The 24,440-nt window shown below is 43.6% G+C and overlaps 1 long non-coding RNA gene across 1 annotated transcript; it reads left to right on the top strand.

Moving 5' to 3' along the window:
• On the top strand, nt 1-22,339 carry LOC116084436. The gene is made up of 4 exons (XR_004116110.1): nt 1-144; nt 5,187-5,300; nt 9,457-9,606; nt 22,214-22,339. It is a non-coding gene; the product is annotated as an uncharacterized LOC116084436 (long non-coding RNA).
• The last annotated feature ends 2,101 nt before the right edge of the window (nt 22,340-24,440 follow it).

Below are 24,440 nucleotides of genomic sequence, written 5' to 3'. Positions count from 1 at the left end.
CAGTGAGGCCATTTCTGAAGAGGAGGCCCATGACAATTCTTTCAAATTTTTTTTCCTTTGAAGGATCTTCCTGTGGTTAGTCTCATGGCAGTGAGATGTTGGTTGCACAGAGGTCTTTTAAGGAAGAAAAGCAGTATATAAATAGTAAGTATTGTTAAGTCAACTTAACTCTTCACCCTATGAGGCAGACACTAAGCTCTCTTAATAGCTGGGACTGGAAAGGGAGGAGAGAATGGGAGAGGCAGACATGGGAAAAGCCTAGCTCCCCATTCTGTGCCCTGGGAATGGAAGAAGAATCCTGGCTCTTCTCATCCCAGTGACCAGGGATAGGATAAACATGATGCTAAAAGCAGATACTGTTGTATTTACCTTTTGCCTGAAACCTTCCAAGACTGACATTTTAAAATCTCCTTCTGCCTCTGTCTCTCTCTCTCTCTCCCTGCTCTCTTTTCTTTGCCCATGGAAAACTGAGGTACAAAGAGATTGCACACTAGCCAGAGATTGCAGTTAGCGAGTCTTCTTCTGGTTTTAGCTAGCCTTGCTCACAGAGCTAAGAGCCCAGAGGAGTGATCTGTAGTCAAACCCCTTGACAGAGATATTTCCATTATTGTGGAGCGCTGCTGCCACGCCCTAAAGATGGAGCTGGCCGGCCTTGCCATCTTGGAAGCAAACAGGTCCTTATTTGGTGAGAAGGTTGCGCCCATCAGCGGTCTGTTCTCTGTTACGACTCTGTAGCCTATAACAGTGCGGAGCGTGGTATGGGCTCATAAGTGGCTCGGCTAAGGGTATATAGTCACTCTCCGGGGCCAGGATAGGGGGCACACCCTTACATTCGCTGTAACTTGCAACTCCTGAGTAAACTGCTGCTGGAAGGAACTGGTGTGCTTGTCTTTCTCCTGCTGGTCAGAGTGATTGACACGACACACATTATGTTTTTCCCAAGACTTTTATCTTTGGGTCTGAAGCTTGACCAATAGAAATTTCATTTGAGTTAAACGGTGTAATCTATCAAAAGGAGAGATGTAATAGTAGTTAATCACCACGGGTTGACTCCTCCCGTCTCTGAGGGAGCGCTGTGGGAGTGAGCAAGCATGAGGAATAGCACAGACTCCCATGGGCATGGTGAGAGAAACAGCGAACAGGAAGAGATCTCTACAATGGACTTTAGAGTCAGGCACTCCTAAGCGTAAATACTCCTTCTACATCTCCTGTTACTTTTAGAAGTAACTTTCAGCACTTATTACAACAACAGGTACATGTATTTTTAGCCAGATATTCGCATAGGACAGAAAGGTCAAGTGTAGAGCTCAAACACCAGAGTCCTTCTGCTTGGGCTGCATGTCCTGGGGCCTCCTTCATGAGCTATATGGCTTGGACACACAGTCAAGTGTCTGTCATGTGCAGGCTTTTAGAGAGGCTATAGCAGTGGTTCACAACCTGTGGGTTGCAACCCCTAGGCAAACCCCTGTCTCTAAAACCTTTACATTTTGAATCATAAAAGTAGCAAAGTTACAGGTATGAAGTCACAATGAAAGCAAGTTTTTGGTTGGGGGGGGCAGTCACCGCAACATAAGGAATTGAATTAAAGGGCCACAGTGTTAGGAAGGTTGAGAACCACAGAGCTATAGTGTGGTCTCAGAGCAGGTACAAAGAGATGATATACTCTCCTAGTGCATTTTCCACTGCTGTAAGAGGGTATCCGAGACTGGTTAGATTATAATTAAAAATAACACGGCAGATTTTAGAGAGTTCTGGAGGCAGGGTGAGGGTTAGTGGCTAGTGCATGTGGCGAGGGCCTCCTCGCTGTATTATTTCGTGGGAAGGGGAAGGAATAAGATGTGTGTGAGCAGAGTTGGAAGGAAGCAGCTGATGGCATGTCACCCCCTCTTGCCACAGTGGCAGTAACTTCCCTTTCATGGCTGAAGGTCCCACCTCTCTATACTGTCACATTGGGAATCAAGTTCCCAACATATGATTCTGGGGACACAGTTTCCAACACGTGATTCTGGGGACACATTCAGTCCACAAACTACAGCATACACACACACACACACACACACACACACACACACACACATACACTTCTTAGAATGGTCCCTGGCATGTGGTGTGTGTTGCCTAAACACTACTTGTTTTCAGATAAAGTGCTTAAAATACTAACTGATGTTAACAAATATTAACTAGCTAGTTAGACTGATTTTCAGCATGTCTGTGCAGTACACTGATCTCTCTCAGTATTTAAAAGATCCCTTACGTTGGCATTGGATATCCTCATATTTTCGTTAAACCATCTCCCTCTTGTTATTTGATTAAGTTCCATCTCTGATAAAGCATAAACTGATTCAAAAGTACAATTCAGTGGATAAGAGGACAAGATTTTATTCTTCCAGGCTTCAGGAAACTATTATAGGGCTAAAGAACACCATGTTTGTGTCTTCACTGAGAGCCAAAGGGGAATAATGCCGGTGGCATTTGCCCCTTTTCTCTGGGCTTTCAGGGTGTGCCCTGGGAGTTTCCTGCTTAGCTTCCTAACCTGCGTGTCCAGGCTTTAAGCTTCAGACCTGGAGCAGCTCCAGAATTTTGTCCTTGTGATGTAAAACCATGAGAAAACCGTCTAGGTGGTGCATATTGAGGAGCCCATTTTCAAATATGTATTTTTCATTTTTTTCCAGGAACCTGTCTAACTCCTCATCGCGTGTCGTCTGGTATCTGTTTCACTGTGTACTCAATATTGTATGTTTATACATGAACATGAAATGCTGGTGACTGTATTTTTCCACATAGTGATTGTTTATTCGTTTACCCATCCATTCACCACACAAAACACATTTAGCAAGCATCTGTCATATGGAAAGAATTACGGTTGTTATAGAGGATTCGGCAGTGAACAAGCAAGACACAGGGCTGCCTCAAAGGGCACACATTGCAGTGAAGGGTATGGCTGAATAGACAAAATAGGAAAAGTGTTCCAGGCGGATGTGCTACAGGGAAAGACAGCGCAGGAAGGGCGGGTGGAGCACGGAGACTGAGAAAGCTTCCCCAAGAGGGAAGTGGTGATGCTTGACCTGTGGCATGAGCTATCTGAGAAGAGCGCCTGAGGTAGAGAGGACAGCGATCACAGTGTCTCAGAGACATGCTGAGAGAGTAAGGAAGACCAGGGAAGTCACTGCGATAGCTGGAGGGAAGGGACCAACTGAGATACTGACTGGAAATGGTGTCACATGAGAGATGAGAGGCACAGAGAAACCCTGTCTCGAAAAACCAAAAAAAAAAAAAAAAAAAAAGAAAAGAAAAAAGAAAAAAAGAGAGATGAGAGGCAAACCATAGAGGTTCTTATTGTCAAGAGGAGGAATTGTACTTAGAGGAGAGGGGGAGCTACTGTTTGTACAGGCCTGGGTTAGGATCACTCTGGTGCTGCTTTGAGAGGAGCTGGGTGGGGCAGAGAGAGAGAGAGAGAGACAGACAGAGAGAGAGAGAGAGAGAGAGAGAGAGAGAGAGAGACAGAGGGAGAGACAGAGAGAGACTGAGAGAGATAGAGACAGAGAGAGAGAGGCAGAGAGAGAGACAGAGACAGAGAGAGAGACTAAGAGAGAGATAGAGACAGAGAGAGAGACAGAGACAGAGACACACAGAGATACAGAGACAGAGACACACAGAGAGGGTCAGAGAGAGAGAGACTGATAGTTGAAGAGACTTCAGTTAAGGTGCATCATAGACCTCAGAGAGGGAGTACAGTGACATGGTGAGGGAGCTGGCTTTGGCTTAGTGATGAGATTCTAGACCAGGCACTCTGAAAAATTACTATCACTCTCTCAAATATAATGCAAACAAAATGTATCAAAACCCAGCCAAACTAAACACAATTTTTACCTTTCAACCCTACAACTTCACTCCTGGGCACCTATCACAGAGAAATGAAAACTTATGTTTACACAAAGTCTTGTACAGAGTGACTCCTAGGGGTTTTGCTTGCAATACTTGTAAACAGAAAATCACTACAATTTCCTTCCAATAATGTCTAAGAGTCCCAAGGGCATTCTTTTTAGAAGAAAAAAAAATGCTGACCTCAAATAGTGGCACACTGTCTGTTTTTATTTACATGACATTAAAGAAATGGCATAATTCTAGAGATGGGATTTGGGGACGAGGGGGAGGGATATGGCAGCTAGTACGGCATGGGAACTGCTCTGTGGAGAGGGAATAACTCTACGACAGCTGCACTGGTGGGTGTGTGACCTTGCACACACCAGGTGTGTCTGGTGATTTGGAATTTAGCTCATGGACAATGTCTATTTCCTGTCTGATACTGTGCTGCAGTTGAACAGGCAGTCATGGGAGAAAATGTAGGCAAAGGCTTCCTGAACCTCATATACTGTCCCTGAAACTACTTACTGAGACTGTGTTTCTTTCTAAACAAATGCTAAAAGGTATGGTTAAGTGGTGTGGAGGAGAGGCAGAAGGAAGCTTATGGCCACTGGGAAAGAGAGAGATCTGGGGGGCAGGTGGCACTGTGGCTTATTCTTGGTGTCCCTTGTGTCTGTTGACATTCTTGATTGCATTTGTGACTCCCGTCATTTATTTTGATGTCATTGCATGCAAATGTCATTCCAATCTACATACCTACTTGAGATTATCAGGGACGTGAGCATAGTTGAGAAGAGAAGCTAAGGTTTAAGTTTAAGAAAGTTCAAAATATGGAGACTTTAGAGATAGAGAGAAACCAGAAAGCCAAGGAAGATGGAGTGCCCAGGAAAAAACTAAAGAGAAAAACTGAGGTTAATATTAAAGGACATAGGTGTGATTGGTCTCAAACACTGCTGAAATGTCAACAAGATGAGTACAGGCATGTGACCATGGTTTTGGCAGTATGGCACTCACTGGAGAGCTCCACGGGGTTTTGAAGGTGCAAGTGTTTCTGGTGTGGATCCCCATTGTGACAGGAAGAGTTAAGATAAAGCCCCCATTCCTGGTGGGGAATATTGCTAAGGAACTATTTTCTTTCAATGGATAGGGACATTTGATACTGCAGAAGGGAGGCAAGAAGAAATATAAATGCCAGGTGCCCCTGAAGAGTCAAGAAGGGATAGGATCCCCTGTCTGCAAGACAGAAGCAGCATCTGGGGTATGGCTGTGTGGACAAGTGCAAGCTTCGGGGAGTTCACTTTGAATGGCATCTGTCTTTGCAGGCCTGTTTGGAGTGGTTCCCTCTTCTTAGTTAAATTGCAAGCAAGATGTCTCCAGCCAAGGGTGAGAACAGTGGAGCCGGAGGCCTGAGAAGGAAAGAGGAAGCGTAAGGACATGTAAGTAGCAATGCACCATGGGAGCATTGCCTGTTTGGGGGCAGCACGATTTGTCTATGAAAATAAGTGAAGGGGAGTGTAGACGGTGGCTTTCTAGTGTGCCTCTCTCAGCTACTGCCAGTGGTTGGACTGGACCTCTCTATTCTTACCTGTTGCTATGGCTGCATAGGTTCTGCCTATTTAGTGAGTGATTTGGCAGTTACCACTAGTCACCTCCTTCCTGTGACCTCATGTTTCTTTTAACCCCTTGAGAATATTTTAAAATTGTGGTTGTTTAAGGGGTAAGAAAAGAAAGGAGAGAAAGGACATCTAATGAGAAGTATAGAAATCAGAAACAGAAGAGACGGTGGTAGAGGAGCTCCTTGTTTGATCATTTAAAGTACTTCCACAAGTGCCTCCTTCAGGTTAGATAATGACAGGCAGATAATGACAGAGTTAATGGGAACAGTCTGGACATGTTCATGCATGCTATATTCATCTAAGTACTTATGTGCAGTCTAATAGTAGGCCAGGCTCTGTGCTATATATCAGAGATCTAAGAGCAGATGAGCTCTAGGTACTGTGAAGATAGAATGTAAGAGGTACTAGGCTGTGGGGAGAAAGGTACATGGGTGTGATAAATCCCTCTGCTAGGGCTGCTGTGCTTCAGGTCACAGGAGGGAAGTGTCACTGAGTGATGTGGATTGGGGAGAAGAATGCAGTTAGTGTAGATGGTCAGGGTGCAGGAGATAGGGAGGAAGTGTGAATGGGGCATCTAATTCCTGCTGTTCATGTAAACTCCCATCACTTGGAGTTAAGTTGTCTCTGAAACTGTATGTGTGTGGCCCACTACCATTATTGTCCATTTCTTTTTTTTTTTTTTTTTTTGTTTTTTCGAGACAGGGTTTCTCTGTTTAGCCCTGGCTGTCCTGGAACTCACTCTGTAGACCAGGCTGGCCTCGAACTCAGAAATCCGCCTGCCTCTGCCTCCCAAGTGCTGGGATTAAAGGCGTGCGCCACCACCGCCCGGCTATTGTCCATTTCTATTGAGAGCATACAGGCGGAAGAGACCAGAGGTCAATGGTGAGAATTTTCCCATAGTGCTCTCACTTCTGTTTCAAGACAGGGCCTGTAACCTAACCTGGACCTCAAGGACGTGGCAATGCTAAGTGGCCAGCGAGCTCCGGAGGTCCTCCTGTCTCCTGGCCCCAGTGTTGCTATCATGGCATGTTGTACTTTCATGTCTTCATTTTGGAATGATAGCCGAACTCTTTCAAACATTTTTGAAGGGCTTGATATGCGTTGTAAGATGAAATGTATGCCTGTGTGGAAACAGCTGACCCTCTGGTGGGATGAGCTTTCTCACCTTGGCTAGGCCGGAACCAGAAGGAAAGCTCACCACCGCCATCTTCCTAGGGAAGGAGCTCTTTGCACCTCAGCCTTCTTTGGGCAGGCAGGAAACTCACTGCAATGTGGCCTATGTTTTATCATATGGGTCTGTTTACAAAAAGAAAATGTGTTATTTAGAAGTAATTATAAACAGATTGTATAAATAAGGGCAGTGTGGTATCGTGCATTGATGTCTTGCCTAGCAGTTTGCAAGGTGCCCTGGCATTGTAATTATATTAACCCAACACTTGTTGCAGACATGTTATATGCTTGACCCTATGCTGGGAAGTCTTACATGACTTACCACATTCCCTTCTCATGACAGACTTCTGGGGTTGGGTTCTCTCTTCTCACTTGCCAAAACACAAACACTAAGTTTGGTCACTGAGGTCATATGACAATCTCTCAGCTAGGGTTCAGTGCCTTATTGCAAAACAGAAACCGGGTTTCCTTGTGTTCTAAGGAAATTCCTTTTATATTTCAAATTTGAGATGTGCCAACCATAGTTAATTTTGGTTTGTGCTTTTACTAGGGAATCTAACAAGAATTTAAATGGTGAAAAACAAAATGTTCCCTTTATCCAAAGCCTACTCCATGCACCAGGAAATCCTGAACAATTTTCAGTTCTTTATCGTGGTTGATGGTAAATAATAATACTTTCTTGGAAAAGTTCTACAAAAGATGTCAACAGGGTAAGGAGTGGCACATTTCCAAATATGAGCTTTTCCTCTTTAAGTCCTCTTCAGGCCACTTCTTTTTCCTGTTGTGTAACTAGAAAGCCTCAGTCTGACAAGGCAAGCCTGAGTCCTCCTGCGATGGACTCTTGGTGGTTGTTGATACACCCTGCTGTTGAAATTTCTCAGAGTCGGGGGTGGGGGTGGGGAGTGGGGGGCACAGCTTCAGGCTGCGCCTGGTGGTTAAGGAGCCCTTGATGCTTGCTTGGTAAAGGGCAAATGTTCATTGTCAAGGGATGATAGTAAGAAAGCTTATGAAATCTGCTGGCTCCTGCAGCTTGGCCCCACTCTTCAGGAAGAGGCCAGCATGAAGCAGAAACCAGTGGTCACTTCCCTGTTTAGGGCAAAGCTCCTCAAGGCTGTCTGCAGCCGTGCATTACTGTTGTGCTAATCTATTGTTCTAAGAATAGACAGACTAATTTGATATCTACAGAAAGAGTTGGGTCTGCAGTAACTCACTTTCGGATTGTATGATTGCTTGTAACTGTCCTGCTGGCCAGTGAACAACTTGCATGAATTTAACCCCCTGTGCTCATACTGTTCCTATTTCAGTTTCCATTCTGTTGTGTGATGTGCCTCTTCCTTGGCTCCCAGAGCTGAGAAAATCTCTGCGGGTGAGTGTGGTGGTATTAGCTCTGGGAAAGGGAGTGCTCCCTATGGTGGTGCTCTTCTTGTTTCCCTTTGTTTTGTTTTGGGCTTTGTCTGTCTCTGGACAGAACTCAGGGTTTTCAGAACCCATTTGTCAGAGGCAGCAGGAGACACAATGCATCACTCCCTGCAGTGCAGCCTGAAGGGTCCTCACCCCTTGGATCTCACTCAGCTCAGGAATAGCTGGGATCTCGATACAGGATGAGGACAAAGCAGAGTTTACTAAGAAAAGTGTGCGCTTAGAGACGGAGGTCAGTGCAGGGATCAGAAGGAGATGTACTTAAGTGTCTTAAAAATAGTCTCTCTCTCTCTCTCTCTCTCTCCTCCCCTCCACCCTCTGTGTGTGTGTGTGTATGCATGCAAGTTAGTAGATGATATTTTTGTTCTCTCTCTGCCTTCCTTTTTTGAGACACGGTTTCTTACTGAATATGGAGCTCTCTGATTCATTTAGACTAATTTCCTGGAAAACCCCAAGGATCTTCCCATATCTATCATCCCATATGAGATGACAGGTACATGTTATCCCATGTGGTTTTTAAAAACGTGTCACCTCTAGTGACAAAACCCAGGCCCCCATACTTGCACAGAAAGCATTCTATGGAGCCATCTCCCTCTGATTTCCTGGCTTTGGAAACTACATCACGCAAAGGATATAGTCCTCAACCAGGTTCAACATTTAAGCTAATTTCCAAAAACTAAGCAGAAGCTGTATGAACAGGTTTACTTATGTCTCTTCTCAAAAAGAATTTCCTTTTAGAAATGATCTTATAAGCTTGTTATGGGGTTCATTGTTCAGGATTATGGAGGACAAAGGTGTGCTTGTAAGGTTAAAAATCAAATGGCAAAAAGGTTTAAGACTTACATTTTCAGGGCAAGCATGCATGGTGCATTAACTCTTTTACTGCTGTTGTCTTTCACCCCAGGTTCAGTGAGACATCTGCCTCAAAAAACCAGTGTGGATATAGACTGAGTGAAGGGTGGTCAGGGGCCACGCAGGCTGTCTAGGAAGCTAGTCAGATACTAGTAGGGCTGCCTCTGCGTGAAGGTGGACCTGTCAATCACAGCAAACTGTGCACTTCCCATACTGTGTCTGTGGTAACACACTAATTTTAATGGAGGGAAAAGTGTAACAATTGCTCCTTCCTAAGGTTAAACCATCACATGGACAGAGCTTGGTGGGCGCCCATTAAGTACAGAGTTGTTTCTTTCTCGTCATGTAGGGCTGCTTTTGTGGACTCATTTAATTCTATTAAATGTGTCTTTTGGCCAATGGAAGGAGTCTGGATCATGATTCTGGCCTTGGGTGGAGATAAGACATTCTACGCTATTCACATGAGACTGAGGTTTCTATGTAGGAGGAACCTTCTGCTGAAGAACAAAGTCCTGCTATCTTCCCCTCCCTCCAGAGTTCTTCCAAATGTACCTTCCGTTATCTGGACCTGAAGAGACCTGCCAGAAAAGCTGTCTAGTCCAGAAACTTCAGGAAGTAGAATAAAGCCCACCTAAACACGTGTGACAGCGCCTTCATCTCCTTAGCCACCGTCCACTGCCATCTGGTGAGTGTTTCCTCACCCAGCCCGTTGTCACAGTCTACTCTCACCCTCGAGAACACCTCCTGTGTCCCCTAGGCTGCAGTATGTGTCTTATCTGAAGTTATTCAACGCAGAGCTGTCAGGAGGCAAGAGCAAGGTCCTGATTGTATGGTCAGTTGTGTCAAATTGTTGATTGTCAGAACTCCAAAAGATCACTTAGCTCAGCAGTAGTATGGGAGTGAGTGAGCTGTCTTCTTCCTTTCATTCTTTGTGTGTGTGTGTGTGTGTGTGTGTGTGTGTCCGTCCTTAATTTCCCATGTCTTCCTCAGTTTTGTATGACTTCAAAGTCTGGGATGAATCTTCTCTTAACTCAGTGCTATTGTTTTCATTACTAACAACAGCAGTAAAACATTTATTTCTGAAGATAATGAGTACATTTATGTATTAATTTTAAATTATATTAAAATGTATATAAATTTTTCAAGTAGTTAAAATCCCAACTTTAAATTTAAGTGGTGATATATGCTTTCTGAGTGATCTCTAAATAGCTCAGTGTCTTGCTTGAATGTTAAGTCTAAAAGGGTATGGCAAGGTTGAATTTATAATAGTATGGGTTATCTAATAGAACTCTCTGTACTGGCTAGTCAACTTGACACACACTAGAGTCATCAGAGAGGAGGGAAAATGTCTCTGTAAAGATTGGGCTGTAGGCAAGCCTATAGTGCATTTATTGATTAGTGATTCATGGGGGGAGGGCCCAGACCATTATGAGTGGTGCTATCCCTGGACTGCTGGTCCTCCGTTCTATAAGAAAGCAGGCTGAGCAAGCCAATAAACAGTACTCCCATGGCTCTGTATCAGCTCCTGGTTCTAGTTCCTGCCCTGTAAGTTCCTGTCCTGACTTCCTCTGTTGATGAACTGTGATGTGGAGGCATAAGATGTTACACATTTTCCTCCCAAGTTGCTTTGGTCTTGGTATCTTATCACAGAAAGAGAAACCCTAGCTAAGACATTCTTATGACAGAAGGCTTCTGTTATGAGCATGTAAGCGTGGGAGGAATAAGCACCCCATTTTCCATATTTACCTGTGGTTCTGTATTCTAGAGAGGAGAGACTTGCTCCTGTCATAGGACTGAGTAAAGTGCCTCTTGAACAGCAGGATTCCCCACTGATTGCTGGGGTTGGGTATCACTGATGTATTACACATGTGTAAGATAGATAAGTAGAGATAGTGCCTAAATATAAGCTACAGCTTAGAGGGTCCTGGGAGTCAGAGGATCCAGGCTTTCTGGCATCTGTGATCATGTGATTTTATGTGATGATATGGCCATGTTATGGTACCCAGCTTTTATTTATTTATTTTTAACTGAGTCCGAATATTTTTGTGAAGGTATAATTTAGATGTGATTAACATTTATTAGTAAGCTTTCTCTTATTTTATAAATAATTACAAAAAGTCAACATGAAAAGAAAGATTAGTTTGGTTCAAAGGTTTGGAAACCCAGTCTGTGGTCCATTGGTACTGTTGCTTTGAGAATTATTTTTTATTTTGATTTTTGTATATGAATATACTTTGTGCATACATGTTTTTGTAATGCCTATATGTATGGTGCCCATAGAAGCCAGAAGAGGGTTATCACATCCTTTGGGACTGGAGTTATAGGTGGATGTGAGATGCTGTGTGGGTATTAGGATCTTCTGGGAAAGCAAGTGCTTTTAACCCCTGAGCCATCTTTCTAGCTCCATGCCTGAGGGTTCAGATGCCTGGGATGAGTCAGACTATTGTGGTGGGAACATGTGGGGGGATCAAAGCCCTCAATTCACTGCCATGATGTGAAAGAGAGATGGGAAGGCACTGAATCCCACTGTCTTCATAGAAATCCTCGTCCAGTCAGTTGAAGGAGTTTGAAGACAAGCAGGGAGTTCCTCTGCAATGAGAAAGGATGTCATGATTCCAGAGTATCTCCAGACTGTCCAGCTTGAAGAAAGCCACCAAGAGACTCTCCAATAGCATAACACTAGCAGAGACACTGCCCAGGGCATATGAATTCCATAGCAAGTGACAAGACATGGAGGCACTGGGGAGTTTTTAAAGACAGTAGAAAGAAAGGAGGATGACATCAGATATATGAAACAATAATCTTTGTTCTCAGTAAGTAATAACAAGAGTAGCATCAGTCTGGGGCGTAACTGACAGCTATGTCCTTTCAGGCATAGTTACTGTATGGCAGCCTGTGCTAGCTTGTGACTCTGATAATTTTGTGATCATTACTAATCAGGCAATCTTGTAGAAGACCCCTTGTTCTAGAACTTTCCGGCTTTATTTATGTGTCTAAGTTTTGAGTTAAGGTTCAGACACTAGTGTCAGTAAATATTTTATTTTAAATGTATTCCATCACTGAAGAGTTCCCTCCACTCTATACCTACTTTCTTTATGTATAGAATGTGGTCCACCAGACTTAGGGCTACTACTCAGTGTCCACCAGGCTCTAGAAATAGACACTTATAAGTTTCTTATAGAGTGCTGTCCAGGTAGATGGGGTGGGCCATGGTAAAACGCAGTGATGGGCTATTTGTTCAATTCTGGTATATTCATAATCCTATTCTACTCTGATGAGAAGGTTGGTCACATACAAGGCGGATTGGGCAGTGACTCTCAAGATCTTGTCAGTTTCACTCTCCTGGTTTTGGAGACTGGCTTTCGTATTTCTGAGCATCTACAGTTCTCTGGTGAGTGGATGGAGGCTGGGCTGCAGAGAAACAACATCTTCCTCCCCCGCCCCCCACCCCTTTGGATTTAGCTTCCAATTCCTGAAGCACAAAGCCCACACCCAGAGATGTGTGCTTCTAGTCAAGAATTCAAGAATTCTTTGGGTTCTTTCTTTCTGTGTGGCTCAGGTCTCTTGTACCTGTTCCTTGGTGCTTTCATGTGTCTCCACCATTCACTCTGTTACCTGCTCATGACATCCCAGCAACCATTGCAACAGTAAGTAATGACATCACCCTGATCTCTGACTTATCTTCACAGGGTTTTCTTACCTTGCATTGTCTGTCTACAAATTTCACTTTTATATGGGGAACAGTTGTAATGGACAATGGGCCTATTCTCATTCATATGATAAGTAATTGTGTATGTAATTACTGTATTTTCAAGTGAATTCCCATTTGGGAGTGCTGGAGATTAGAATTTATGTCCTGGGCTTAGATACAATTCGGCCCATGACTCCATTTGATAACTGCACTGCACTCTTCATCTAGAGGAACTTTTCGCCAGGGTACTCATGTGGCTTTGTGTAGCTCTGCAGCATCATAAAAACCAGACTGCATAGTTCCTTCTCAGGCTCACCCCATGCCTTGTAGCAGAGGAGGAAAAAATAAGCATGATTAAAAACCTCACTTAGGAAAAGAAGGGAAACAAATGGTGGTAACTGTTTCACAGTAACTGCCTTTTCCTGCTGGGAAGAACTTAATTTTCCTCCTTGGAAATCCTCAATGAGATGATATCCCCTGATCATTTTGCTTATGGCCTCTGGCTGTGTCATTTGGGTCTTTCTGCTTTTTCTATTTGTCTCCAAGTCAATGCGGAGCTGTACAGTGAAGAGAGTGCCTCACTGTGGGGTAAGTATCCCCTCTGGGTGATGACCTTGGTCTAGAACCCTTGTTTTAACCGTGGGTCCATCCCTGTTTTTTGTAGGCTGGGATTGGGATGCCTTCAGCAGCACAGAAAGTCTTCAAGTTGTTTTGTCTCTCAGAAGTTCTGTGAGTATAAGTGAGGAATATCTTTTATAGAGAAGACAGGGCTCGGGCCGGGAAGAGGAAAGAATGAATGTCACCATGAAAACTTAAAGCTTTCCACCCTGCCCTTGCCTGGGCCTAAGCTTAGGATGCTACTGGTATAGATAACACTTGACAGTTAGAAAGTTGGTCTCCAGGACGCTGATGTGAGGGGCAGTGAGGCCTCTGGGGAGAGGGGGTGAGTGGAGATTGATATAAGAGCCTTCGTCAGAAATCTGTCTGGTGGCTTCTCTTCTACACTTGTCCTTTTACACATTTAAGCCTTCTCTCCTTGGTGTTTTTAACTCCTTAATCTCGTTTTCTCTGCCTACCATCTCCCCATTCTATCCATCTTAGTGACAACTTCAATGGTGGTTTATTTGGGAAAATGTCACTTCAGTTTTCGGCTCGTAGGCTTATGAAGTCAGCAGGACAGGGCACCATTCTAAGCCCTGCCAAGGCCATTGCTTTGCTACTTCTGTTAAATGCCTCTTTGATTTGGGGTACACATGTTGACTTTTATTTTTTAAACCCTGCCTAGTTTCAGATCGTGAGTTCTGTCAACTTGTGAGACCACAAACCGAGAGCTAGGTTACCCTTCGCCAAGGGATGCATCCGTCCGTCTCTGCCAGCCTATTCATTAGCTCTAACCTTGAATCATTGGTTAAAGGGGGGGAAGGAGGAGGGATCAAACGCTCCTGTTTTCTCTTCATTGCCGCTTCAGTCAGCAGGTCACCTGCCATTTAGGATCATAGTGTTTCCCTTTGACCTACTGTGCCACTGAAGAATAAATGCCACTGGCACTTTAGTCTGTAGTTTCTACATCTTCTGTGCCCACTGTTTGATCACGTCTGCTGTGCCTTTGCCACATGTTAAAAATTGTCATGTAGCTCCCCGGTTTTAGGTGCTAGTTTTTTTGTGACATACAGTTTTACATCTGCCTGCATGTGATGGAAGGCATACATTTTTAAAGACCATATATTTAGACACATTTGCCTTGACGTAGTTTACGTAAGAGGTTAACATGAGAGATTGTAGGTCGCAGCTGTTAGAATAATTCAGGAGTTGCCTATGTCGGGGATCTTTACATTCAAGGCCCCACAGCCTATAACACTAGTTTCTGTTATAGAGTGAAAGGTTCTCACACCCAAGACTTGAAATCTGTAATACTTCTGGCAATAGTAGGTGGCATTATAAGTCATGGCTTGTTTAATACAAGGCCACAGACTGTAGAGGTTCAGATCAGAAAGATTCTCTCTATAAATTCTTGTACGCATGAGGATGTCTTTGGCCACTTTAGATTGGAGTCATACGTATCTGCTAGTCCAAATTGTGGTTCTTTGATATCCAAGTGCCTGAGACTCCCGCCAATATGGAGAAAGCTTTTCTTTCTCTATTTGCCACTTCTATTCAGATATAACATGAAGACCCCCCAACCACTCTACTGGCAATAGCAGGAGAGTTCTAAACATTTAGACAATTTCAGTAGCATTGTGTCCATCTCAGTTTACTGGCCTGCCTCCTGTGGATTGTTGGAATGCAGTCTCTTCTCATTGTAAGAACTGAATGGGAATGAGACATCTTGATAAATGTTCACAATGTGTTCTGGGGCATTCTCATATTTTCATCAAGGCATAGACAAGCTCCCAAGAGGGACTATTCCTTGTAAGCCAAAATCTCCCATAAGGAGAGGAACTCTCATTTGTGTGTGAGTAAATATTGACTATTGCAAAGCAATGCAATCACTCCCCCCCACCCCCGAAACCTCAGTGCAATAGGCTTCCTGGGCCTTTGCGTCAACATCTTTCCCAGTCTCTCCTTTCTGTGCTTGGTTTGCAGCCAGCAGCACTTTTCTCATGGCTTTATGCCTTCTGGTTAGGTTGCCTATGACATGTATGACCTAGGAGAGGAAAACATTTCTACATGCTGCAGAAATGAACCACCTGGAGCTCCCCAGCTTTTCTCTGGAGACATTTGTGGCTTCTTGAATCCCCTCCTATGTTATATAGGTTAAGTTTGAGACAAAAAATGTATTTAAGATTTGCTCACTCCAAGTAAAATTACCCTGGAGTTTTTCCTACTTTAGGTTGAGATAGAGAGCAAAAGAAAAATCTATATATGCAATATATGTATATAAACATTCATTATATGTTATACTGAATATATATTAGATGCATATATATATATACAACATACACACACACATATAAGCCTTCTCTTCTTGGTGTTTTTAACTCCTTAATCTCATTTTCTCTGCCTACCATCTCCCCATTTTATCCATCTTAGTGACAAAACAAAACAAAACAGAGAACATTAGAACAATATTCTGTGAGGTCTTTTCTCCCTATGTGTTTTTCTTTTCTGAAATCTTTCATCTTCATCTCTTGTCTTCTGTTCCTGATATTTAGGACAGACCCTAAATCTTAGCATGCTTACTTGATGGAATGTGATATATATATATATATATATATATATATATGTGTGTGTGTGTGTGTGTGTATGTGTATATATATATATATATATATATATATAAACATTGATATGAACATGTGATATATATGTGTGTGTGTGAAATGAATATGAGGGAAGAAGGTGAAAGTTTCCAGAACAGCTCACATATTCCCTGGCTGAGTTATAGCTGTACAAAGCAGAGCCCACACAAGCAGCTTGAGATAAAGGTGGTGAATTTTAGTGTTAGATTTTTTTTTTATGGTGGAGACCAAGTGTTTCTCTCTCTTTGTGGGTTCCCCATCAGTTTCTGCTATTTTTTCAGTTGCTACCTTTTCTTTTTTAAAGCTCTTTTTATTTATCATTTTACATTGTGTGTACTTAGTCCACATTGTCATGTCCATGCGTTTACAGTTCTTTCTAACCACTCATTACTAGACTGAGCTGGGGCAGGCACACATTTCTGTTACTTAGCTTCTGCTGTAAACAGTAGTAAGTGATGGATCTTGGCTAGAATTCCCATGTTGGTGTAGGTTCATTAACAGAACAAATGAACCACTCTGGTTGGCAGTTTCTGAACTCTCCTCTCAACTTTGCTGTGAGTCTTAAAACTGTTTGAGAAATAAGTTCCTTAAAAAAAGAAGAAGAAAGAAAGAAAATAGAGACTGAAATAAATGAGAGGGGGGAAAAAAAGAAAGAAAATTAGAAAAAAAAAAGCAAAGCCTGTTTAATGTACTTGATATCCTACAGAGCGGAGAAAGGGACTCTTCATAGAATTCAAAAGATTGAAACTCTCTTAAGGGATTAACGTTCTCTCTCTGCTGGCTTCCTCTTCAGGTCTGCTGCAGTTCCTGAATGCCCTCACAGGTTGCCTTTCTCGCACTTTCAGCCTGCCCTTCCCAGGCTGGACTTGTCTCTCTTTACCTCTGCAGGGAGCCTCACTGTTCAGAACCATGTCAGCAGATCCGGTTTCCCTGAGACTCCTCCTCCTCCTGCCTGCCTCTTCAATGTTCCAAGTGCTTTAGTTCAATTTTAAACTGCGTGGGTGCAGGGACCATGTCTTGTATTTTTTTTTAAAGGCTCTATCTTTTGCAGAGCCAGGTTACCATCCTGGGTATATTGTAGATGTAAGTTTAATACATTTGGATATTTGGACTGTTTGAAACCTTTCTTTGATGTGACTAGACAATAATAATGATAATAATAAAGCCTAAACCTTTTATTATTGCATTTGAAAGATGTTTAGTACCTGAGAGTCTTTTTCGCAATTGTCTCTGCTCATTGTATTCTTGTCTCAATACCAAGCAGCCTCACGTGAACATCAGGTATAATTTTATAGACAACAGGGGGCTTCCAAAGCAAGCAAGCCCATCTGGAGGAGTTAACCGACAGAAACAGCAAACTCAATAAGAAATTCACAGGCATGGGAGAGATTTTGCACAGAGCCTGAGAAACTATCTCAAGTGTACTGGGAACCAGCGTTAAACTCTCAGAACATAAGAGAGGATTCTGGAAGTCATCAGTTTGCATTCCCCAGCCTGTTCTGCTCCACTCAACAAGGAAAACAACATGCAAATGGAATGCATCGCAGAGGCCAAAGGAAAAAGGAACCGTGGAAACCCAGGAAGCAGGGGGTGTGAAGTAAGCTCTTCACTGCTAGGCCAGCAGCAGAGTTCCTTGAGCATTTTGAAGGTTTCTCACCAGATGTTATCCCCTGGAAAACAAAATCAAATAAACCCCAGCAAAACGGAGCACAGCGCAGCCCAAGTCTAGAGCCAACTCTGCTTCTAACTGGATGCACTCTGAAGTCAGGAAGAGGCTTGGTCTTTCCCTCTGTTTCTGTCGGATGACTTATGTTTTCCCGTTCTCACTATTTATGCTGTGTTCTCTGCCGCAGTTGCACACCGGATACGGAGGGTGGAACAGGTTTTGGCTGCGTAGGGTGGAGATCGTCATGAGTGGAGCTACAAGAATGGACTCGAGAGATCGGTGGCTGATGACGGAACTCCCTTAGTAGTCTTTTGGCGGCAATGATGGTGAAGTGAAGCAAGCACGACTGGCTCATTCTGTCAGGGCTTTGCTACTTCCTGTTTCTTCACGTCTCCTTGTTTTCTCTTTCTCCTTCCCTATTCTCAGCCTGTTCCTGTGCGGTATCATGTCTTGGCAGTGTCTAGTATTTGGCCACTCAAGCTGTGAAGGGAGAAGTGGCTTGCAGCTTCCTTTCGTATTTCTATACTTACAAAGCTGCAATTTCCCTATGGACACATCATCTAGCTAGACCCCATGTGAGTCTTCCTGCTTCCTCGTCTAGTTCCCTTTCTTCCTGCCCATCTTAAATTAACTTTCACTGCTCTTTCAGTGGTGACCCTTTCCAGGTGTGGTGCTACATGAAAAATATGGCTTGAAATACTGTGATATTTTAAGGTTTGTTTTGATATTGTAAAAAAAAAAAACAAAACATGATGTGCTATTATTTTTCTTGCTGGAGTACTAAAAAATGTGGAAGAAGTTAAACAAAGGCAAATATCCACTCTAGTGTGTAATGAGAATTTATTCTTTTTTTTAATTGGATATTTTCTTTATTTACATTTCAAATGTTATCCCCTTTCCTGGTTTCCCTCCCTCCTAGAAGCCCCCTATCCCATCCTCCCTTCTCCTGCTTCTATGAGGGTCTTCTTCCACCCACCTACCCACCCACTCCCACCTCCCCACCCTCCATTCCTGTACACTTGGGCATCTATCCAGCCTCCACAGAACCAAGGACCTCTCCTTACATTGGTGCATGACAAAGCCATCCTCTGCTACATGTGCAGCTGGAGCCATGTGTCCTCCTTGGTTGATGGTTTAGTCCCTGGGAGCTCTGGTGGGTCTGGTTGGTTGATATTATTGTTCTTCCCGTGGGGTTGCAAACCCATTCAACTCCTTCAGTCCTTTCTCTAACTCGTTGCTGGAGACCCTGGGCTCAGACCAATGGGGAATTTATTCTTTTCAACTTATTTGGGACAGAGTCGTGCTTTCTAGTCCAGGATGGTATGGGATTGGTGACCCATTTCCCCCTCCCAGGTGCTGGGCTTACGGGCATGTTCCACCACACACAGTTTATGAGCAATGTTAAACAACTACTCCTAAAACCTGGTATTTACCTCCAACAGAGTAGACCGGTGGCAAATAGTAATCACAACACCTCATCAATTTTAGTGGCTGGAGTTACTGACTTTGAACCTGGCCCTGAAACCAAGCATGCTAACAATAGGGAGACAAGAGAACACAGGTCCCTGTAGGAAGTGTTCGGCAAACAGTGTGGGAGAAACCACGGCAGCTTAGCTTGCACAAGAGAGGAGTGGTTCTGTCCACGTGTTTCTCAAGGTCTTCTACAAACAGACAGAAGTTGCCTGGCTGAGCTGCAGGAATGTTTCCGTTAGAATTCATCCTTGGGTGAGCTATTGGGACAGATGGTATCTGAGCTCTGGCTCCACCTGGGAAGGATGCTGGGTTGTCTAGTTACTGAACCCAGGCGTAGGACATCACCTGGAGCAATGATAGAAATCTGGCTTGGAGCATTTCCTGTGTCTTTGACTTCATTTCACCTGGCCCCTCCCACCCTGCTTCCTGTTTGTTGTGAGTCAGGCAGTTGTGGTCCCTGGTGGCAGTTAGGGAAGTCTGCAAGCTTGCACAGGAAGGGTGAGGCCTCAGGGATCCTGGAGGGGGGAAGCGAACTCTGGGCTCAGCAACTTCGATCTGAATATTTTGTTGGATTAACTGACAAGGGAATGCATTTATTGCTACCAGGAGCACAATATTCTTCCACTAGGACCACAAGAGTTTTCCTCTGGTTCATTTTAGAGAAGTTAGAGAGGGACGGGCAAAGCACTGTGCACGTTGCTAAAGGATATATTCCTAAAGACTGCACAGAGCCTCCTAGTGAGGTCCAGAGAGCCCCTGTAGATGGAATTCAAAACATCAGTCGAGACCTGTGTCTGCCCCAGGGATGCAGGTGTGATGGGTTGGCTCATGGGCTCAGCAAAGGGGGAGAAACAGTGTGAGAGACAGATGGACGGATGAGAGAACAGTTGAGGGTGAGATGCTGGAAAACAGAAATGAGAAAGGAGTTGTAGATTGTCTTTGTGTTAAAAGAGCAGAGAGCTGGAACTGGGAAGTAAGGTTGCCTTTTAAAAACTAGAGAAGTGAAAATTCTATCACCCGGACACTGGGAGTCTTCATGTTGAACCTTTCGATTACTGTGAATAGGAGAATCCCTTAGGGTAAGATGTGTTCCATCCTTTTTCCATGTTCCAGATGTAGGCACATCTGAAATTCTTTGTTGTTCTCCAGGAAGTTGATGGCTCAATCATTAATGATATATATCCTAAATGAACTTGATATTAAAAATATTGGTTAAAAATATCCTCTTATATAAAAGTTCATGGTGGCAGAAATCAGAAAACTTATGCCTATGGGAACGCAGTGGTTCTGTCTGTCTCATTTGAGCAAAAGTTGATTTGAAACTAAAGAACTTAAAGATAGTCCTTAAAATCTATAATGATGATGATAAAACACATGAGCTAGGTGCCAACATAAGTGTGTTTCCTGGTAGAAAGGGAAAGAGAAGTCACACTGATAAACACCACCCTTGTATCAAACATTGGTCATCCAAAAAGTGTGAGCTCTTAAGGGTTCACATGTGGCTTCTGACCCAGGCATATGCTGAAATGCCAATACACCCTGTAGCTTGTTTGAGAATACACTAGACCTTCTATTAATCCAAGCCCCAGAGATAAATGTGGAACCAGTAGCTCCCTCCTGAAAGACTGTATCTTAGGGTAACCTCCCCCAAAGCCGCACTGAGTCAAGGGCTTGACTGCAAGTGGTTTCTCTGATATGCCGTCCTAGAAAGCCCAGGACACAACTTACACGTACTATAAGGAAGGGAAGGATGCCAGCCTACGTAAAGATGGTGGTAAATGGATCACTGCTGTGGATAATTGGCATTCAGTCTTGGTTCCAACCTTCTGGAAGACTGTGTGATATACCATGAAATCTTTTTACAGCTAGGTGTGAGTCCAGTGTCCCATATCGTTTATGAATTGAGAGCGGCGCCTGGTGTGATTAGCCTTCTACTGCTGGGGAGTGTCTCCAGGGGCAGAGTTAACTCCTGTCTGTGTGGACAGTGTTTGTGGAGGCACCGGCAGGGTCAGCTGGGCCCCTATTCATATCTCTCTAGTAGATATATCTTATCTGGCTCTACCATGCCCTTAAGTTGACCCACAGAGCAAGGACCAGAGGCATGACTCTACCACGGACTCCGAGAAGGCTTGAGAGAATCTCTTGCCTCTTTCTACTCTTCCCTAAGGAGGAAATGTATCTAATGAGACTATAGATAGCTCCGCATCCCAGAGCAGGCTGACCCGGTCCTATGGGGTCCTGTTTGTTGTATAGTCCCTTTCTCTGATTGTCTCACACATGTGTAAGAGGACCATGGCTTTTCTTCTCGGATTTTCCCACGAGGTAAGCACAAACCCGGGGCTGTGTCGGTGAGAGGTCAAGAATCCAGTGGAGTAAAGGTTCTCCTCTCGCTCCCACCAACAGCTCATCTGGGAAGCTAGTCATACTCTTTCACAAAGCGATTGGTCAGAGTGGACCACCAGGTAGGGGTTTGGAAAGGCAGGGAGAGACGAACCATAACCACAGACTTAAATTCATTTCTCATATATTTTCCCCAGAGACCCCGTGCTCTTGTTGATCCACTTCCAAACAGTAAAAATGGCGGAGAAATTTTCCATTAAAATGTTATTCACGTTTTCAACCATTGGAGGGCCTTGACTCTCTAATTTGGTAAAATTTAAGAAATAAATAGAAAAGGCAGATAAAACCCACTCCCAACTAGAAGACAACAAATGGAATAAAAGAACACACCCACACACATGCACACACACACACACATTCACTACACACACACACACACACACACACACACACACACACACAAAGGTAGTTTGGGGAGATAGTCAGTCAGTAAAATGCTTGAATGCTTGTCTTGCAGGCATGAGGACCTGCGTTATTATCCTGAAGCCTGACAAGCTCATTTCTGAAATGTTTTTTTGGTGGGGTGAAGAAGCTCCAAATAATTTTGCTTGTCTTTCTTGTTAAGGAAACCAAGGAAAGCAGCTTGTCTCTAACATCTTCACTTTTTCTCTTTTTATATTAATTTCTCATTTTTTGGTGTAAACTGACCATTAATTGTGTATGTGTGTGTGTGTGGTGTGAAGGGTTGCTAGCAGTGACACAAACAGAGAAGAGATAGTGTGATGGTCTTTAACTATTCCCGCAAGGTTTTCAGTGTTGAAAACTTTCTGTGTTCCCAGTTACTTTTTGACAGGACACAATTTCCTTTTGTATTTTCGGTTTGCAGAGGCTAGTACAGCCAAGAGCGAAGCCACGTGATCACAGGATGGCTGACCTCCGTTCGTCACCATTTCCTCTCCTCTCTACCCTCTGCTCCACTTCTGGCCACTTCCGTGAGATAAGAAGTTGAATCATCTCATGGGAAGAGCAAGATGTCATGCTGTCTCCTGTAACCCCCAGCGCTTAGCAGCCTTGTGGTGTTACATTGTAACTCTTCAGGAATTATATATATTCTTTGCTTCTCCAACGGTCTGTCCCCCTACACAGAAGTCAGATTTTCAGTTGGGAGATTGAATACAAGCCAGACCACTTGTGGCAGAACTCTTCATCTCTCTGGGATCTGAGGAGTTGTGCCCCGAGGCTGGCTACCTAACTGATTTCAGATCGTACAGTGTTTTACCGCCAAGCCTTACACTGTGGGTTTGTGGTTGGGACAGTTTACATGGGAGATTTTTCTGTAGATATTTTACATTTGTTTTGTGTGCTGGCTTTAGGACAGCAGGCTGAGCAAAACTGCCTTTCTACTCTATTCAGTGACAGCGCGTTCTTAGGCAAGCTAATTCACACCGCAGCATTAACTGTGGTGAGGTGTGAATATTAAGGGATGGTCTCCCATCCAGTGGGGACCGGAACCTACCCTACTTAGCTTCCAAGATCAGAAAAGAACTGATGTATTCCGGGTGGAAAAGGGATGTGCAGAGCTCGGAAGGGGGCGCTGATACTATGATTTCCAAGGGTTAGATGCTCGCTCTTGCCTTTTCTAAGACTTTTAAGCTGAAATCTCAAGAGGGGCATGAAAAATCAAGGAAGATTTTACCCAGCTCTTCATGTCTTCCCTCCCGAAAAACACCAAACTGCCAAGGCCAAGACTGACTGTAGATGATGTGTGCAAGCTCCTCTGATGTTATTTTGAGTAGCTGTCTGTACACAGCCATTAGCTGCCGTCATTCACCAAGAGAAATGGCCACTGCATTGTTTGCTTAGTGCTGAACCAGGGTTTCCTCGGAACCAAAACTGGGCTTATTTCATTAGACCACCGCCTTTTACTTTACATAGCCATTTGTGTTTCAGCTATAAATAATACAATTTATGTTTTAAAAGTCACAATGTAACTTGAAATTATAGAAATATTCAGGAGAAAGTCATTTTCTGAAAGTTGGCCCTTTATCAAATCTATGTTGGAATTAAAAATGGTTATGAACTAACTAACAGGCATTCTCAAGATTGATTATAGCATCTCCTTTTCTGAGGAGTGTAGGAAAGATTAAATAAGAGCACGTTTGGTATGATCTGAAGTCAACGCTGTCTGGAACTTGGGTTTGTAGATAACTGCTTGAAGTCTAGACTTCTAATGATCTTGGATACAGTCCTCTTTTCTGTAATTTTTTTTTTGTCAAAAGTCTTTGCATCACTAAAAATATTCAAAAGATAATTCCATTGTGTCAATAATTTTTCTTTTAGGTTTAGTGTTTATAAAAGACACGTGGCAATTTAGTGTCCAGTTTATTGTGTTGCTTGTTGCAATATCCACCACAGACATTCATTTCATTGTTGTATATAACTCTTTTTTATAACGTATTTTCTTTTTGTTTCATCTTCTCTCACTTATTACATCTCTAGCTGCTTTCCTTCCTTTCTTCCCAGTGTCCTGCCCACCTCCCTTCTCCCAGATCCACTTCTCCTTCATTTCCTTTCAGAAAAGTGCAGACATCCCAGGGATATCAACAAATATAACACAATAAGGTACCATAAGGCTAACCACATACTCTCATATCAAAGCTGGACAGGAAACCCAGGAGGAGGAAAAGTGTCCCCAGAGCAGGGAGAAGAGTCAGAGATAGTCCCTGAGTCCACTCCTGTAGGAGTCCCACATGAACATCAAGCTACTCAACCATAACAGACATACAGAGACCTAACTCAAAACCTTAGAGGCTCGCTGATTGTTGGTTTAGTCTCGGTGAGCCTCTCTGAGCCCTGGTTAGTTGATTCTGTGAGCATGTTCTTGTGTTCTTGACCCTTCTGGCTCCTATAATCCTTACTCCCCATGTTCTGCTGTATCCCCCGGATCCCCCTAATGTTTGGTTGTGGGTCTCTGTATCTGCTCCTATTGGTTCCTGGGTGAAGCCTCTCTGAAGGAGAGTATGATGGGCTCAGGTGTACTAGAATAGTAGAATATCATTAGGACTTGTTTGTTTGTTTGTCTATATCTATGGGCTATCCAGCCTCTGGATTTT

This window comes from Mastomys coucha, unplaced genomic scaffold (genome assembly GCF_008632895.1).
Source record: "Mastomys coucha isolate ucsf_1 unplaced genomic scaffold, UCSF_Mcou_1 pScaffold9, whole genome shotgun sequence".
Classification (NCBI taxonomy): Eukaryota; Metazoa; Chordata; class Mammalia; order Rodentia; family Muridae; genus Mastomys; species Mastomys coucha.
Note: the sequence above shows the minus strand (reverse complement) of the source record. Positions and strands in the feature narration are given on the sequence as shown.